The sequence below is a fragment of the Aristolochia californica genome, unplaced genomic scaffold (assembly GCF_029961685.1).
Source record: "Aristolochia californica isolate CCGP_79_NKW_82.1479 unplaced genomic scaffold, dmAriCali1.0.hap1 SCAF_13, whole genome shotgun sequence".
Taxonomy (NCBI): domain Eukaryota; kingdom Viridiplantae; phylum Streptophyta; class Magnoliopsida; order Piperales; family Aristolochiaceae; genus Aristolochia; species Aristolochia californica.
Genome location: NW_027181804.1, coordinates 4,626,293 through 4,645,041, shown reverse-complemented (window position 1 = coordinate 4,645,041; position 18,749 = coordinate 4,626,293). Strand labels below are relative to the sequence as shown.

At 36.4% G+C, this 18,749-nt stretch overlaps 1 pseudogene; it reads left to right on the top strand.

Moving 5' to 3' along the window:
• The first annotated feature begins 4,181 nt into the window (after positions 1–4,181).
• On the top strand, positions 4,182–8,537 carry LOC137948313 (anaphase-promoting complex subunit 8-like; annotated as a pseudogene).
• The last annotated feature ends 10,212 nt before the right edge of the window (positions 8,538–18,749 follow it).

Below are 18,749 nucleotides of genomic sequence, written 5' to 3'. Positions count from 1 at the left end.
AAACTAAGATTAATTTTAACTTGTGATCAATTAATAAATAATTATAAATTAATTTATGATTAATTAATTATATAATAAAATTTAAAAAAAATACTTCGTAAAATTTGGATTATGAGAAAAAATGGGTGGGAATGATAGATTTAGGTTTTACATTAGAGAAATTGAGAGAATTTTATGCTTGAGGGTTCAAGATTGGGAGCTATTAGGATGAGATTAGATAAATTAGGGTTAGAAAGAGGGTCGGCGAGGTTGAGATGATAGAATTAGGGTTAGGTTATGAGAGAGGGTCGTCGAGAGAAAGAGAGGAGGGATTAAGACTCAAAGGAGAACTGGAGAGAGAGTTAATAGGAAGATGAGAGGCGACGAACAAGGGACAAATGGACGGCGAGTAGATTGATGGACCGCGAGCACATTTTGAGGAGAGCGGATAGCGAGCACAAGTAAGAGGAAAGAGAAAGAAAGAGGAGAGCGAAAGCTATAAAAAGAGGGAAACTCAGCGTCAAGTATAAGTTAAATGTCGAGTGGAAGTAAATCCACACATCTCACGAAAGTGATACTCCATGAGATAAATGAATTCACTTTTACTCGTTTTTTCACTTGAATAAGTGAAAGTAAATTATCTCACTCCCCAAAACATACTAATGCTTTTGGGGTCACTTTCCCAATGAAAGTGAATTCACTTTCACTTACAAAGTATACTAACATGCCCATAAGGGGGGGTTAGTCAACAAACTGGAAATTTGATATTGATCTTCATCTTCATATCATGCATCTACGTGATCTTCATCTTCAAAATGGGTGTTAGTATGGACAAGTTCATGTCCACTGGAAAACAATTTCCGGTGTTAGTGTCCCCAAATGAGGAAAAACATAAACTAAGAGAATTAGTAACTTGTAAAGTATACTCAATTAAATGTTAATACTTAAACATCATATTAGGTAAAATAAACATTATTACTACACGAATAACTAATTTAATGTATAACTAAAATATATTAATGTACTAATTAATTTAATTATATATTATATTAGTTAAAGATTATTGTTTATTGTACGTTAATACTAATTATGTGAGTCAATTAACTGTGCACATGATTAATCATAAAAAATAAATAAATAACGTTAAAAATAACATAAACGAATATAATACATTTAAGTTATTAATTTATTGATAATATATGGTGTTCTTTAACATAAAAAAGTCATGATTAAACAGGAAAAATCTATCGAATACTAACTATAACACACTATATATTTTTACATATTATTAATTTGAAATATTTTTTCATTAAATATAAAACCATTGATTTTATTAATTATAAAAAATAGTTAATTAAACCAAGTGTTCGAGTTAAAAATAATTTAATTACCACTATTAAATCACTAATACAATAAAGTAAACGGGAAAATCGAAATCGAAATCGAAATGGGAAAATTGAAGAAAATAGGAAAATCGAAATTGAAATCGAAATGGGGAAATCAATAATTCCCCATATGTATACGAGTATGCCAAATGTTGTCCTGTACACATAACTTGGAACTAGTATGAACCCGTGCAATGGAAGAAAAAAAATAGTAGTTCGAGTATTACATAAGGTGGGTAGTAATCAACCTTTAATCCGAACGGAAAAAATCAGAGTTGGAAAATCATCTCGTATCTCATCTGATTGTAGATGGTTTACCCAACTTTGCAAAAAAAACACGAAAGGTTGAAATTTGAGCGTGAGCCCCTTATTTCCCTTTTACTAAAATATGTTCTCTCAAAAACCCTACCATGACTCCAAGGTCAACTTCTAAATCTTGACCATGTAAAAATAACTAAGAGTTAGAAAGCCAACCTAAACCACCTACCCTATTTTTTTTTTCCCACCACTTCATTTTGTCCTCTCCAATCAAGGCCAAGTTTTTAGAAACCCAACTCTAACCCCTAAAACCCAAATAAACCCCTACCCTGAAAAAAAAAAAAAACATCAACCAAGTTTTGGAAAACCAACTCCGATCTAGGGGTGGCATCGCACCGAGCCAGTTTGCGAGCAGATCGAGTTTGTCTCGGTTCGATTCGATTTATCTGGATCTCGAACTCAGTAAAGCTTGTTTGTGTTAACGATTCGAGTTCTAAAGCTCACGAGCCGGCTCGTTGACGGGCTCGAGAGTTTGGACTTAGGATCGGGAGCGGGGGAGCCAAAGCGAGGGGGGGAATTCTCCCTCCTCTCCTCTCATCATCGTTGAGCCCATCCGTTCGCTGCTATCGCCGTCGACAGTTGCTCGTCGGCTGCCTTCGCTTCTGCTTGGTTCCATTTTCTTCCTTTGATTTCTTTCTCCTATTGTTTGCCTTTGCCTCTGTTTCCGTTGCCGCCATCATCTCCGAGGACAGGTCTTCGTCGGCGCCGCTAGACCCCTTCCCTCGGTGTTGTCTCGACGGGGAAAACAGAGAGACCTAAGTTAAAAGGGGAAATAATTTCCCCCCTCCCCCGATGTGTACGGAGACAATTTCGTACATGAAAGATAATAAGCAAGTGAAAAGAAAAACTCTTTCTTAAACTCCGACTATCCCTTCATAAGACATTTTAGTAGAACTACATTTCTAGGGACTATTAGTGGTTTTTTCAAAAAATGTTGAAAAGGCATTTTAGTATAAATATGTTTATAGAAACTATTAGTGCCTCATATTTTTTGGAAAGATTTTTTAATTGAAAATTCTTATGAAAAAAATCATATAATTTTCTGAGTAAGATTTTTCTGCCAAGATAAGCTAGAAAACCGTATAGAAATTTTTTTAATATGTATTTGACAATTGATGTTGTAATACTTTTAACATGAAGCAATTTTTATAGCAATTTTGTGTTTAACATTTTATTTGATTAAAATTTTATCAATAAATATAGTAATATATTAGATTGATTATCGATTTTTATTTATTTTCCTAAGAGGTCCATTAAACTTTCCTAATAAAATTTTAAAATATTTCTTGTAATTTTTCTAGTAAGTCACTAATAGTAATTGAATTTTATTTAAATGACTTTTTGGAAATATGTATCGTAGGAAAAAAACTATAAATGTTTTTCCTAGAATATAACTTTTCAACCAGGGACACTAAGGAGGCTATAGTAAATTTATGGCCAGATTCAAAAATTATAAAATAAGCTAGACAACATTTGGGGTAAAAAAGATTAATACTGGTGCGTTCTAATCCATTATCGTGATTCAATCCTGAACCTCCCCTATCATTATTTTTTTAAAATGTATGCATAATTTTATATATAATTTATTTAACATATATTTTATTTAGAGTATTAAATGTAGGTTAAGCTCAAACTCGAACTCGATTAAAATTATTAGGCTCGGGCTTGATTACAATTTTAGGCTTGAGGTTAGGGTCGGCTTGAGCTCGAGTTCAAAATATTTAAATCAAGCTCAGCTCGAACATAGGAAGGTTCAAACTCAGCTAAATTCAATGCCACCCTTATGCCCAATTTTAAGTAGAGGTCATGTCCAATTTTATGTAGAGGTCATGCCTAATTTTAGGTAAAATATATGCCCAATTTTATGTAAAATGTATGTATAATTATATATACAATTTATTTGACATGTAATTTTTAAAAATTTTAAATATATGTTAGAGCCCGAACTCGAGACATATTTTTTTAAAAGTTTTAAATGAATGTTGAAGTTCGAGCTCGGCTCGAATTCGAATAAAATTATTAGGTTCGAGTTCGATAACAATTTTAGGCTCGAACATAGGCCAGTTTGGACTCGGCTCGGGTCAATGCCAAGTTTTTTCCTCCTTTTCCGTCAACCCAAGTTTTTTTCCTCCTTTTCCGTCAACCTAAGTTAGAAAAACAACCTTACCTGCTCCATTACCTTTTTCTCTTACCCTGTTCTTGCCCAAAAACTTAACCCAACCCGTTTCTAACCTAAAAAACCTCCGTTAGAACCAATTCCAACCCCAACCCTGATTGTTTTCTCATCTCACGGAACTCTTGTTAACCCTCGTACCGTTTCGGATATTTTAACAGCTACAGTAGACTCTGGTTTACCCTCGAAAGTCGAAATTCAATTTCTCCGCCCCTTCTTCCCCCGCTTTTCGTCCGTAAGGGGGAGGTTCAGTAGAGGAAGTGAGGAACAGCCGAAGTGTACTCCGTTAGGACCTTCTAGATTGAGAGCAAGACTCTGAGACGGGGATGAGCTCCAAGGATGCTTATCGCTGCGAGCTTCGAACCGCAATCCGTCAGCTTTCTGATCGATGCTTGTACTCTGCGTCAAAATGGTTTGTTAGTGCTCAGTGTAATCGTTTCTTGAGAATTTTCATGATCTCGATCTGCGTATGCACTGAACACCATTTTCATTTTCTGGCCTTTCAGGGCGGCAGAACAGCTGGTTGGGATCGAACCGGAACCTGCCAAGTTAACCCCGTCCCGTTACACGCCGGCTCACCGAGGTGGCAGTTCCTATATCCGTGCCCACAGGTCCCGTACAGGTGACATTACCTCCCCCCCCTAGCTGGCGTTTCCTATGTCTGCACTCCGACTCTTGTTGACGATGAAATGGAGAATGATTAATACTTACTAGCGAAATCTTTCTTCGATTGCCGCGAGTACCGAAGAGCTGCTCATGTTCTTCGTAATCAGACAGGAAAGAAGGCTACATTTTTGCGATGCTATGCCCTTTACCTGGTTTGTTCTGGTCCCTTCTGTTTATAATCAGAAAACTGTTGTTCATCTTGTCCGTCTTGCTGTTATGGATGTCAATACCCGAAATTTCTTAAAATTAGGTTGGGAAAAAATAGCAATTTGTTAGAACACTGAGAAGAACTCCGCTCTCCTCTTTGAGGTTTTATCTGGCTCCCCCACTCGAGCAATCAAAAGTTTAGTTGCATTTGAGTTGTTTTCCTCGTCTTTCATGCTTGTCTTGCCTTAAAATCTTCCCGCAGGATGGCATATAATGATTGTTGAGTCACTAGTTAAATGGTCAAAAGTATGGAACTGGATGAGATTGGTTCTCCTTCTCTTGAATAATACGGAGAAAGATTCATGATTTTCTTCAAAAAAAAATTTCTAACGAAATTTATATATTTTACAAGGTTCCAGTGAAAAATTACATTTTGTTTTCACCTATTGTCCACAGTAATTCCATGTCCTTAGGTTGTGATATGGTTGATTTAACTACTGCCTTTGAGTTTAGCAATTTTACTTCTGAAGAATTGAGAAGGAGTTTCAGTGTGAGATTAGTTTCCATTATGATTGCAGCCATCTGTTGGAAGAGATCCCTCCCTTTTCGTTTACTTTCAAGTTTTACTGTGCAGAAATGATACTCAAAAGTTCCGTTTGGATGGCTTTAATTTGTACCCAAGTTTTCAACATGGAGCATTATTCAGTTTGGTGGACAAGTCATCACCAACTTTGGTAAAATTTGTTGTTGTATAAGAGTTTCTTTGGTGGCCGGGGCCTTACAAATGATGAATGTGAATTGAATAACAAGTGGATGGGGCATTCACCCGCTTTATTTCTTGAAATAGCACAGTTTTGGACTCGAGATGTGGCACAATTAACTCAACTAATAATTATGTTGTTTATCTTTTAGGCTTCTTTACTGTGTTTTGTACTTCTATTACTTGAATATGAACAATTTAGAAACTACTATCTATGTTACTCAGTTTGTCAGTCTGTTTTGGTGATGAGATGAAAGAAGTTGCATTAAACATATTTCAACAATTAAATTATATAGAAAACTGTGAGTTCTAGCAATCTAAGTTCCTCTTCAAAGAGAAAATTATCTGGATATGTATTTGATTTATTTTATCATGATGGCTTTTTTTTTTTTTTTGTAAATGGTTAGCCTGATGATTTAATATTTAATTTTCTAAAATAAAGTTCTTTTCTTACTGATAATGATCTTTCATTTAGTTTCATTTCATTGACTCAAAATGAACTTTATTTGGGGGCTCTAACTTCATATTTGATCAATTTTTGTCTGTTCCATCTGTGTTTACTTTCCCCAACGAAGGCGGGAGAAAAGCGAAAGGAGGAAGAAATGATAGAACTTGAAGGATCTCTAGGGAAAAGTGATACAGAGAACAATGAGTTGGTTTCACTTGAAAGGGAATTATCTGCACTGCATAAAAGAGGGAACCTTGATGCTTTTGGACTCTACTTGTATGCCATGGTGCTTAGAGAAAAAGGTTGCGAAGATCTTGCTCAACCCATTCTTGTTGAGTCTGTCAATCTATACCCTTGGAATTGGAGTGCATGGTCAGATCTACAAATTCTGTGCACCACTTCTGACATTTTGAATAGCCTCAATCTTAAAGACCACTGGATGAAAGACTTCTTCCTTGCTAGTACATATCAGGAACTCAAAATGTACAGCAAAGCTCTGTCAAAATATGATCAGCTGGAGGGAGTCTTTCGTTTCGGTGACTATATTCAGGCTCAGATAGCCACAGCCCTGTACAGTTTAAGAGAACTTGATGAGGCAGAAATACTGTTTGAAGAGCTTCTAAGAAATGACCCCTTCCGTGTAGACTCTATGGATGTATATTCAAATGTACTATATGCAAAAGAGAGTTTCTCTGGTTTGAGTTTTCTTGCTCACCAGGTATTCTTGTCTGATAAGTACCGATCTGAATCTTGTTGCATAATTGGGAATTATTATAGTTTGAGAGGACAGCATGAGAAATCTATCTTGTATTTTAGGAGGGCTCTGAAACTAAATAGAAAGTATTTATCAGCTTGGACCCTGATGGGTCATGAGTATGTTGAGATGAAAAACATGCCTGCTGCTACTGATTCTTATCGTCGGGCTGTTGAGATAAATCCCCATGATTACAGAGCCTGGTATGTCTTGGCCAGACTTATGAGATGTTGGCAATGCCATATTATGCTCTTCATTATTATTCTCGATCAGCCTATTTACAACCTACAGATTCCCGATTATGGAATGCCATGGCACAGTGCTACCAGTCAGAACAACTTAATATGCTTGAAGAGGCAATTAAGTGCTATAAAAGATCAGCAAACTGTAATGACAGGGAGGGGATTGCGCTATACCAATTGGCTAAACTGAATAGTGAGCTTGAATTTTTTGATGAGGCTGCCTTTTATTATAAGAAGGATTTGGAGAGACTGGAAGTTGAAGAGAGAGATGGGCCTAATATGGTTGAGGCTCTGCATTATCTTGCAAATTACTGCAAAACCCAGGGAAATATTGATGAAGCAGAGATGTATTACACACGTCTCTTGGATTATGCTGGTCCGGTAAGTTGTCTTAGTCTCTTTTATACATTTCTTTGTGTTTTCTTTTCTCTTGGGGCATAGATGTTGAGTGGATTGGAGATCTTAATTTGCTTTTGACTAAATTGAGTAAGTACTCATGATCACTTTTTCACTGCAATGGTTTGTAAAACACATAATTCACGAAGTTCCTTTCTTCAAAGAATCAAGCTTGGGGGAAACGGAGTGTTCTGCTCCCTCCTCTTTAACAGACCTTTTGTCTAAAATGCTGTTTATTCCAACTGTGCATCTGTTTGTGACAGGAAAAAGAAACAGCAAAGAGTCTTTTGAGAGGATTGAAAATGGCTGAAACGAGTCTTCCTTCCATGGAGTTGAGAATTTCACTCCATGAGTTTCCACCCCTGCAATTTGTTATCCACCATCCATAAAAAGTCATAAGGTAATGAGAAATAGCTACTTGACTGAAGTATAGAGCAACGTGCGCATTAAGATATTAAAAAATTAGGGTGTATAAAATTTCTTCTGTACATCCTGATAATTCAACTGGAGAATATCTGGTGATTTTACTGCATGATGTTGTACTTAGTTTGTTAACATGTACACATTTTAAGCTGTGATCTACAGAAAAAGCAGATGCTAATTTACTTGATGAGTTGCTGAGGCCTGGTGATAGAGGTATGAATTCTTCACTGTAGATGAAGAGTGCAAACTGTAAAGGTGATCCAAATGTCATACTCCAATAACGTTTAATTTTTCACTTGTTTCTCTTTTTGGTAGAACATTAGTTTTTAGTTGTTAAAGTTTGCATTGAGAAATCTGCTGCCCTCCACTTTCTTTGTTGTTTACTTTCTGGTAGTCAATTGTTTCATATTACACTTGAAAATCTTTTTGTACCTTTTTTCTTTCATGTTTGGAGGAGTCTAGCAACAGTTTATTGGTTAGAAGAGTTTCAATAGAGACCCGAAGAAGGCTAACCTAGCAACAGAGCTATCAAATCAAAATGTTTGGAGGAGTCTAGCAACAGTTTATTGGTTAGAAGAGTTTCAATAGAGACCCGAAGAAGGCTAACCTAGCAACAGAGCTATCAAATCAAACAGTACCAAAAAGAGGATTCATGTAAATAATACCAAGAAATAAAGTTGTTATAATGACAATGACTTTTTTTTTCTGAATTTGGTTTATAGGGACAATTGGAACTTCTGAGCATTTGGTTTATATTTATACTTGTGTTTGTATCATATTTACGAATTTAGACGAGTATTAAAGCTAGTCCTTTAGATCCTTTGAGGAGGGTGAACGAAACCCATTTAGATGGGGAGATGCATTCTATTCACTTTCCCATGTGATGGGAAGGGACAAACCCTAATGCTAGTCCATGGACCGGCAAATCCTATTTATTTCATGGTACCATATTTCTTGTAGCGGAGTCTCACTATAAGAAATATTTTCGGTTTTGAAACTTGTAATAGTTATCCTATTGAAAACATGGTTGGATTACATGAGCAGTTAAGTGTTAAGTTACTACATAATGTAAATAACGAACTATAGGTGTCCTAAATTTTTTTGCTATGGAATGTGAAAAAAGAATAATATCAGGTTTGTGAGAAAAAAATATGTAAGAAAGTGAGGAACTTTATCTTGGTTATTTTTTTATGCTTTTCAAGATAGTATTTGTTGAATTTTTGGAGAAAAGAAATAATTCATTTACTTGATTATAACTAACTACAATGAGTTTCTATTTATAATAGAGAAAGCAAGTAAAAGCATATTACAGATAAACTACCTAAGTCTCAGTTACATCCAAAGTCAATAAGTCCTGAAATAATTCAGTAAATGAACCTCAACAGAAGACTATCATACTTGAAATACATTTAATCTGAACCTCTTCTGTGAGACCTCCTTTCCATGAGACTCTTCTTAGACTCTATAGAATTTAGGATCCCATGATAAGAACTTCAATCAAACTAAGAAGAAGAAGGAGAAGAGAGAGAGAAGAGATCAATCACCAAGGGAGAGAGCTTGGATGAAGTAGAAGAGGGAAAGTGCCTACCAAGGGATCCTAAAGTTGCATTAGTGGATTTTTTTCGAGACACCCTTTTTCAATTGATCTTGGTGTGGTTTAAGCATTTATTTTTCTTCAAGATGGAGATTAGACATACAAATAGTAAGAGTGACATACTCAGAATTATTATTATCCCCTTGAGGGGCCTCTCCAATTATCTTAGTTGGTCAAAATCGGTACGACGGGTTCTCATTATTCGTAACCTTCTCGGTCACTTAAACAAACCCTCTCCTTCAATTGATGAACAAGATTTATCCTACCTCAAGTGGGTTAAAAATGATAATCTTGTTATAGTTGGCTCATAAATAGCAAGGAAGAACATGTAGCCAACAGTGTGGTCCACTTGGAAACAGCCAAGGATATTTGGGATACATGTGCTAAGTTATACTCTAGCACAACCTCTTTGCAAAAATTGTTTGATGTCTTACAAAATATGCTAAGTACTAAAGCAAGGGGATAATATTCATGAGTTTTTGGCCCGATTTTGGGGTTTTCTCCAAGAATGGAAGATCGCTCAACCGTATTCCACCGATATTGTGGTTCAAGGAAGGCAACGGAAAGCCTTGGCATCAGCTATTTGCTTGACGAATATCAAGTCATATCTTGAGGTTGCTAAAACCCAATTTCTTAGCTCCTCCGCACTTCCATCCTTTGATAAAATCAGTGTTACGTTGTTGCGGGTCCCTGATCAATCTCCTTGAGGTTGCTCGGGGCCTCCTCTATCCATGTAGGTACCTTACTTTTATTGCCCTCATGCTATACTTACGACCTGTTTTCTTATCAATAGGTTACCTTCATCTGTTCTTAGTCATAAAACTCCTTACTTTGTATTATTTCCTAGTGAAGACCCCTATTCTCTTCCTCTCAAGGTTTTTTGGATGTGCATGCTCCTCGTTCTATGAAGTGCATTTTCTTCGGATACTCTCGCACCCAAAAAGGTTATATCTGTTACAATTCTACCCTTCGGAGGATACTTGTGTCTCGAGATGTGATAATTTTTGAGGACACCTCATTCTATTCTTCGACTGATGCTCCTCTAGATTTGTCATTTCCTCCTACCACTCCTCTTCCATTTGTGCCCTTTAATGTCGATATTACTCAACCCCTTGAAACACCAGTCACCACCTCACCTGTGGAGTTTTCGGATCCTTCCAAGGTACGTCATTCCCCTACTACGTTTGGTCCAGGATTTGATACTCGGCCCATTGCTCTAAGAAAGGAATGTTGTTCCTGTACTACTTCTCATCCTATATCCAACTTTATGTCTCACCATCGTTTGCTCTCAGTTCTTTGCATCTCTTTCTTCCACTTCTATTTTGCAGTTCTATCATGAGGCCTTGAAATATCCAGGATGGAAGGCGGCTATGGATGAGTAAATGCACGCCTTATATGAGAAACAGACCTAACACTTAGCATTGCTTTTGAAAGGTAAAAAACCGGTAGGTTGTAAATGGGTGTTTTCGGTTAAACATAACCCGGATGGGTCCATTGCTCGTCTTAAGGCCCGACTTAAAGGGTACACTTAATGTTATGGAGTGGATTATGAGGAGACCTCTCTTGTTGCCAAGTTAAATTTGTTACGTATCTTATTATCTCTTGTTGCTAACTCATCATGGCCCGTATATCAACTCAATGTAAAAAATGCATTATTAAATGGTGATATATGCGAGAAAATTTATATGGTTCGACCACCTGGTTATGTGGTTGAGGGGGAGTTTGTATGCCGGCTAAAAAAGTCCTTATATGGGCTTAAACAGTCCCATCGGGCCTGGTTTGATAAATTTAGCCAAACACTATTATGGTTTGGCTTTCGTCGGTGCTCGGTAGATCATTCGGTATATTTTAAAGATACCTCAAAAGGAAAAATACTATTGGCTGTATATGTTGATGACATTGTCTTAACCGGCAATGATTTGCATAACATACAAGAAGTAAAAAACATGATATGTCAGGAATTCAAAACTAAAGATCTTGGACATCTCAATTATTTTTTGGGCATAAAAGTCCTTCAATCCAAACATGGGAAAATATTATCTCAACGGAAATATGTCTTGGACCTCCTCGAAGAAACATGAATTATGGGGTGTCGCCCAGTTGACACGCCTTTGGATACGAACGTAAAATTATGTGCAACGTCTTGAGAAGATATTGATATTAGTAAATATCAAAGACTTGTGGGTAAACTGATCTACCTCACTATAACTAGACTAGGCATATCATATGTTGTAAGTGTGGTGAGTCAGTACATGCATAAACCACAACTTACCCGTTGGCAGGCCTTGGAGAGAATATTATGATACTTAAAAGGAGCTTCAGGAAGAGGGTTACTTTTTAAGAAACATGGACACTTTTACATAGAAGGTTTCTTAGATGCAGATTGGGCTGGATCAGCCGATGATAGGAAGTCTACTTCTGGATGTTGCACTCTTGTTGGAGGGAACTTGGTTACATGGAGAAGTAAGAAGCAAAATGTGATTGGAAGAAGTAAAATATAGGGCTATGACCCTTCTTACCGAATTAAGATTTTATGAAGGAGGTCCTATGGGTTTATATTGTGATAACCAAACAACCATTCATATTACTTCAAGTTCAGTCTTTCATGAAAGGACCAAACACATTGAGGTGGACTGCCACTTTATACAGGAGAAATTTCAAGCAAGTATAATCTCCCTCAAACATGTTTCATCACAAGAACAAGTAGCAAATATCCTTACTAAACCAATTACATCTAAAATCCTATCCTTTATATGTCGCAAATTGGGTATCTATGATGTTTTTTCTTCTCCAGCTTGAGGGGGAGTGGTAGAAGGTGGGCTTAAGCCCAAAAGTCCAAGGAAAAAAAGCCCACACGTCTAAGTGAAATCAAAGATCTTGAGTTTATTAATTTGCAGATGAGGTTTCCTAAGTGGCTAGTTATTTTGGGATAATAACCTCTTCTGGGAGACTCCCTTTCCATTAGACTCCTCTTAGACTTCACCATATTAAAGGAGGTCTCCCAGATGACGTTATTATCCCAAAATGACTAGCTTCGTGAAAGTTCTTGTTGTGAGAGTTAGACTCTTTCATACCTGTTATTCAACACTCCCTCTCAAACTAGAGTTTATAACTTCAACTTGCAATGAAAAATATTCTCGGTATTCAATGAATTTTTTTTTCACATTGTACTCTCCCTGACTTACATATTCTGATCACATAAAATTTGACATAACAAGTGGAATTTTTCTCAAGTGATAGCAACATCCATACTTAAATTCCAGAAAGAGGTACAACCATTATAACACTCAACTTTCAAATGGAAGTCTTACATGTAAAGAAAAAATTGGAAGGAGGCGCAACCACTCTAGCGCTCACAAATTCTTACGTGTACAAAAACAAGAAGCAAAAGTATGTCAAATCAATTGAGTAATGAAAGTGGCTAGACTTGGTTCAGTTTGTAGCATCTTTCATACTTCTCCTTTTATTATAGAAGGAGAAATATGAAGGAAATAGAAGCAGAAGCATGAAGGATGCATTACAACAACAATTAGAAGTAGAATTAGGATACTCCTACAACAGGCCAGAAACCAGAATTTCTTGATTAGTTTCCATTTCCAGCAGAATCACGGTTTGAGTAGAAGTTTGGGTTCTTCCAGACTGCAAACAATCAATGAAAGTTCACTGTAGGACAGAATAGCACGCTTCTTTCTAACTAATTATTTGTTTAGGATAGACTCTGTGGAGTTCTGTCCTTAGCTATTAGTCTATTTTCAATAACTTGCAAGCTTTAAATTACTTTAATTTCCGGATAATTTCTGTAATTGGTCAATTTGTGTGGCATGATGTGAATTCAAATTGGTATTGTTTAGACTTGGAGTTCTGAGATGAAATTATGTAGATCTCGATAGTTTGAAAATAGATAATGTAAATTGTGCTCTTGATTTGCGTGGATTATTTAGTACAGAATTGCATGCTTATTTGTAAGTTGTGGGTATATTCAGTTTCTGAGAATTAGTAGTGTGTCATGATTTTTGTTATACATTTTCATAAAATAAGTAAAGGTCTTTTATAATGACTTTTATGTGAGATATGGCAGATAATCATTTCTAGAAGTTGTGAAGGATTAATTCCAAAGAAGTAATGGAAGGAGTTAGTGTGTAGAGATATAATTATTGTCATTCGTTTTTATCCTACAATTGAATGAATTTCCTGGATTGAATATAGCATGAAAGTTGTAGCCTACTTCAGCAAGGGGGTTGCATACACTCTGTAGGAGATCATAGTTCTAGAGCTTACATGATGCAAAGAAAATAATTAGATAGTGTTCTTGTTGGTTCTATCCAATATGGCATTCATTTTTGGAATAAAAGAGTATTATCACATGGTTGTGAATAATTAATTAGCGTATAAGATTAAACTGAAAGGTGAAATATATTTTCTATGGCAGTGAGGATTAGTGCTACCCTGAGATTTTTGAGTGTAAAAATATAATCCACTACCTGGTACCTTTTGTTAGTTTTGATATTACAAACATGTTTGTATTGTACCTTAGTACATAATGCAAGATTCCATTAGGAACGATGAAAACATGATAAAAATATGGTAGATGTATAAAAATCATATTTTTATTTCTTCTTTCATGCCTAAATAGGAAGATGGTTACATTTTCATGAAATCTGAAATGAACATGTTTTCAAGAAGAACCCGGTTAAATAATATTATTTGGACTTATTCTATACTAGTCTCTTATAAGATTTTATTAAATTTAATTTTTTAAATTTTTCTCACCTTTTGGTTGTCAAGATTTTAAATAATGCTATGGGAGAAATGAAGATTTAAAGAAGAGAGATGTGATTCTTGATGGATGCGAGAATATCACTTTATTTTCATTTTGTATCATTTGAAGTATTTTTGTTTATTTTTATTAAGAATATTTTGTGTTATTTTTTTGTTAACTTAATGAATGTAAAATAGTTGGGGAGAAGTTTATTATTGGATTCATGATAGACACAAGAAAACTTGATTTCTTTAAAATTTATAGAACTCAATTTATTTTATTTTATGTACCAAAGTTCTTTTGTCTTTATTTTATGCCCAAAAAAGTTTAAGTGGTATTGCAAGTGTTGAAAGTGATATTGTAGGTGATTTGTTTTTACTATTTGAAATATCAAACAGCTTTTGCTTCTTATAATATGTTTTTCTTGATTGACATCAATTATCAGGTGGAGTTAGAGATTCTATTTTTTCACTTGTTGCATTCAAATTGTCTTGTTATGTTTTGTTGTATAGGTTTATTGAGTCAAGATAAATGCAAAAGATAATAAAGTCATAGATGTTTAATATATGTTGTTTCTCATATTTATCATGCAATATTTTTTTTTTTTACTTATTGGTGTTTTAGGGGTGGGAATGAGTCCAATCGGGATTCCTGAAATTTTGATTATTAGAAGTGGGATAGGTCCTGTCAAGGTTGGACTTTTAAAAAACCGACAAGAAAATTCTAAAAATTATAACTCTAGTCCAATTCCCAACACACTAACCCCCACGAGTGCCACATCTAGGTCTCCTAACTGTGTCAATCTCTTTTATGTGGTTATAAAGTTACATAAGTGTATAAATAAACTGTAATGAATATATATACCATTCACATTATCCTCTATTTAGAACATTCCATTGACTAAACTACTAGATATGGATCACACACCTAGAGTCAATTATTTAATGAGGAGAAATTTCTCTCTTTTTTATGTAAACCAGGGGAAGGGGTCCTGATAGGGAGCGTGAGGCCTCCTGCCTTTGCCAGCACCTAGAGAGAGATGGGCAAGGACCACCGCCATCCCTCTTCTCCCCATAGCTGGCATGAACATTTAGGGTTTGTTTGGAACCATAGCTGGCATTTTTCTTTTCTTTTCTATTTCTCTTGGTTTTCTCTTCCTTTTGTTCCCTCCACGTTTTGGGGTTCGAAAATAGCCTAGTTTCATGTATTATCTCTTTGTAATCTGTGTTTTGCGCTTTGATTATGAATGTCAATATCATAACAGCTGAGCCCAAAAAACACGCCCTGCCCGCCGTAAGAGTTATAACGCATTGTAAACGTGTACGTCAGATTCCATTAAACTATGTGTTATCGGAACTTAAACAAAATTCCCTATAGACGGCGCGGATCTGAGGTGAAGCGATGGACGGCAAATTTCACTTCTAGTTAAAAACTCACTGCTTCGTCTACTTATATATGTTTGCTATCGCGAGGGTACCTTGCGCCTCCTGAACGATAAACCCTAGAACTGCACTCTTCTCCGAACGATGGGTAAGCCTCTTCCTTCTTCAACAATCCTCGCAATCTTTTCTTATTCAGAAGCAAATTTATTCTTCGTGATGTAATGATGCTTGTTTGAGTAGTAACGCATTCTACATGTTTGTATTCGTGCATTTGATTTTTTTAGTTCTTAGTTTTGGACCTATCGTTAGTTCAAGGTATCTTGTCTGCGTACTGTAAGCGAGTCAGATTCTTTCATGCTTTGACTCGATTATAGCATTTTGGTCTGGAAATGGGGATCATGGTGCGGTGCTGTCTTTTTGGCTTCAGGTGCTTACAGAGGAAGAAGCAGTCCGATGTGATGCGCTTCTTGCAGAGGGTTAGGTGCTGGGAGTACCGTCAGCACCCATCTATTGTCTGCCTCACTCGTCCCTCACCCGGCGCTTGGGTTGCAAGGCCAAGCAGGTATACTTCATTTCCAACCGGTTCTCAACTTATTTTTTCCTGTTTTTTTTGTATCTTTTGTTTTGGCTCGTTTGTATAAATCAGATTTTATTCTTCGTGATCGGTTTGTTACATATTCAAACGAGACAGAACTGTTGAAACTGAATTTCTTGTCTAAGTTGCATGAGGCTATTGGAAAGATCTATGGACTGCTCTCTGTTATAGTTATTTGGTCATTGCAAATTCACGTTGAGGGAAACATTGCTCTCAAATGGTTTTGACCCTTTTCGACATAATGTTTCTCATTGGTTCTAAAGCTGTATTCCGAATCCCTGTCTTTCCTCTTTTGTCACAGAACTATCCAGTGTTTGTTCTATTTGTTCATTCTTTTTATCCAAAATACACTTCAACCCTTCGAAAAAATCGCACTTCATGCTTTGTACTACTGTACAAAAGAGATTACAATGGTAATTTTTTTCATTTTTCATTCCTTTAGTATTGATTTTCCTATCATGGGTGTAAATGTTGTTGTAGCTGCATGTGGTGTTGTTTCTCATAGCTATTTTGCAAGTTTTCTAGGATGATAGGGAGTGCCTTGAATAATTTCCTTTTAATCTAGTAAAATCTTGACTGTGCATGTTTTGCACGTAAGTAAGTCTGTTGTTCTAGCGTTCATTGATAACACACCTGGTGGCTCCTTTGTCCAAGTAAGTCATATGTGGCCTTTTGTTATGATAATTCAAATAACCATCTGAAACTGCGGACTGAAACAGTCATGTATTATAGAGTGAAAAAGGAAATGAAAATGAATGAGACAATGAGTGCTACTTTTTTTTTTAACTCCTTTGTAGCTTTTGTTTTTGAATCTGCATCATTTTGTCTTGTTATGCCCTATTGGACTGAAGATATCCCTTTTTGCTATTGCATATACTTCTCCTTTACATGATTAGCACTTACTATATCAGTTTCTATACATTTGTTATTTTGAACTGCCTTGTGTTTCTACTTTGAAGTAATTTTCAAGTGCTACATTGGATTTTGTGTTAACTATTATTTATTTGATTTATAAGATTGATAAAGGGGCTGCTTTGGAGTTTTCTTTTTTGATTGTATATCTTGTACTTTGTACTTAGTAGGACACTCTTCAGTTTGGTTTTCTCATGTTGTTTTATAAGCATTAAAAAGCAGATAGTACAATTATTTTATTTAGTTGCTCATAATATTGTTATTTGTACAAGTTATTAGGATTACACAAAATCACTGGTTGTTGCATTTTTGGTTCATGTCACACTGCAATTTCCATTCGTGATTTGTTGGTGTTTTGCATTCATTCATTGTTCAAATCAATCGATTTTGTGTTTCTTTTTTCATTTTTAATTTGTGTTATTGCTCATGAGGTATATGATATGTTCCATTAAATATTTATTTTGCATAAGTTGATTTCATATTGATCTATTCTATTCAAGGATTTGTGATCTATCGTGTCTGTGTTATGTGGTGGTCGTATGAGATCAATGCCAAAGGGTATAGTGTCTGGGAAACCCACTAATCAGGGTATCACCCAACTCAAATTCTAGAGGAACAAGCATTCAGTTGCCGAGGAAAGAGCTGGGTGCAAATTGGGTGGCCTCAAGGTCCTTAACTCCTACTGGGTTAATGAGGTAGGAAGGTAGTAACCATCCTGTGATATTGTTTTCGTTTTGTTAGTTAGTCCTCGTGTTTTGGTTATGAGATTCGTTGTTTCTCTTTGCAGGATTCCACTTACAAGTACTTCGAGGTCATAATTAGTGGTGGCATTGAACCAAACCGGTTCATGTGCGGCTCGAGCTCGAGCTTGACTCGATTCGATTCAATTTTTCTAGATCTTGACCAGAGTTCGAGATCTAGATGAAGCTCATTTAAGTTAACGAGCCGAGCTTGATCGAACCATGGTTCGGTTTGAAAGTTTGATAGCCGGCTCGTTAACTTAACGAGGCCCAAAAGGCAAGAGTCGGGAGCGTGACGGGATGTCTTCGAGTTTTGACTCAGAGACATAACTCATCATCGATTCGCCATGTCCAGGTAAGTACGGTCATCCTTCTATCTGGAGTTTTATAAGTCATCATCTCATGTGATTATCTTCTTGTTATTTATGTGGCAACAAATAGCTAGAAGAAAATCGCAGGAGAGGAGGATTTATAAAATTTTAGATAGAGGGCAAAACGTACTTACTCGATTCCTCTCCTGGCTCCCGCCTCTGGGCCTTGTTAAGTTAATGAGTTGGCTTACGAGCTTTTAAATGGAAATGGTTCGATCGAACTTGGCTAGTTAATTTAAAAGAGCCTCATATGGATTTTGAATAAAGTTCGAGATCTAGAAAAATCAAATTGAATCGAGTTGGACCTTAGTTGTGTGCGAATTGGCTTGATTCGATGCCACCCCTACTAATAGGGGTGGCTTCGAACTGAGCGGGCTCGAGTTCGGCTCGGTTTGATTCATCATCTATCGAGCTCGAGCCGAGTTTGAGCACCGAAATTGGCTCGTTTACCTTAACGAGCCGAGCTTGACCAAAGCCAGGTTTGATTCGTCGGCTCAAGGTGAGTTGGAATCGGAATCGGAATCGGTATTAGGATCGGGAGCGGGAGCGGGATCGAGAGCGAGGGGGGAAATTTTTTTCCTCCCCTCGTCACTGCTGAGCCCCCCATTGCAGCTGTTCGCTAGCCATCTCTACCGTCGTTGTAGTTGCTCGTCGGTTGCCTCTGTGGCCGTCTGTTCCATTTCTTTCTCTCCTTGTTGTCGTCTT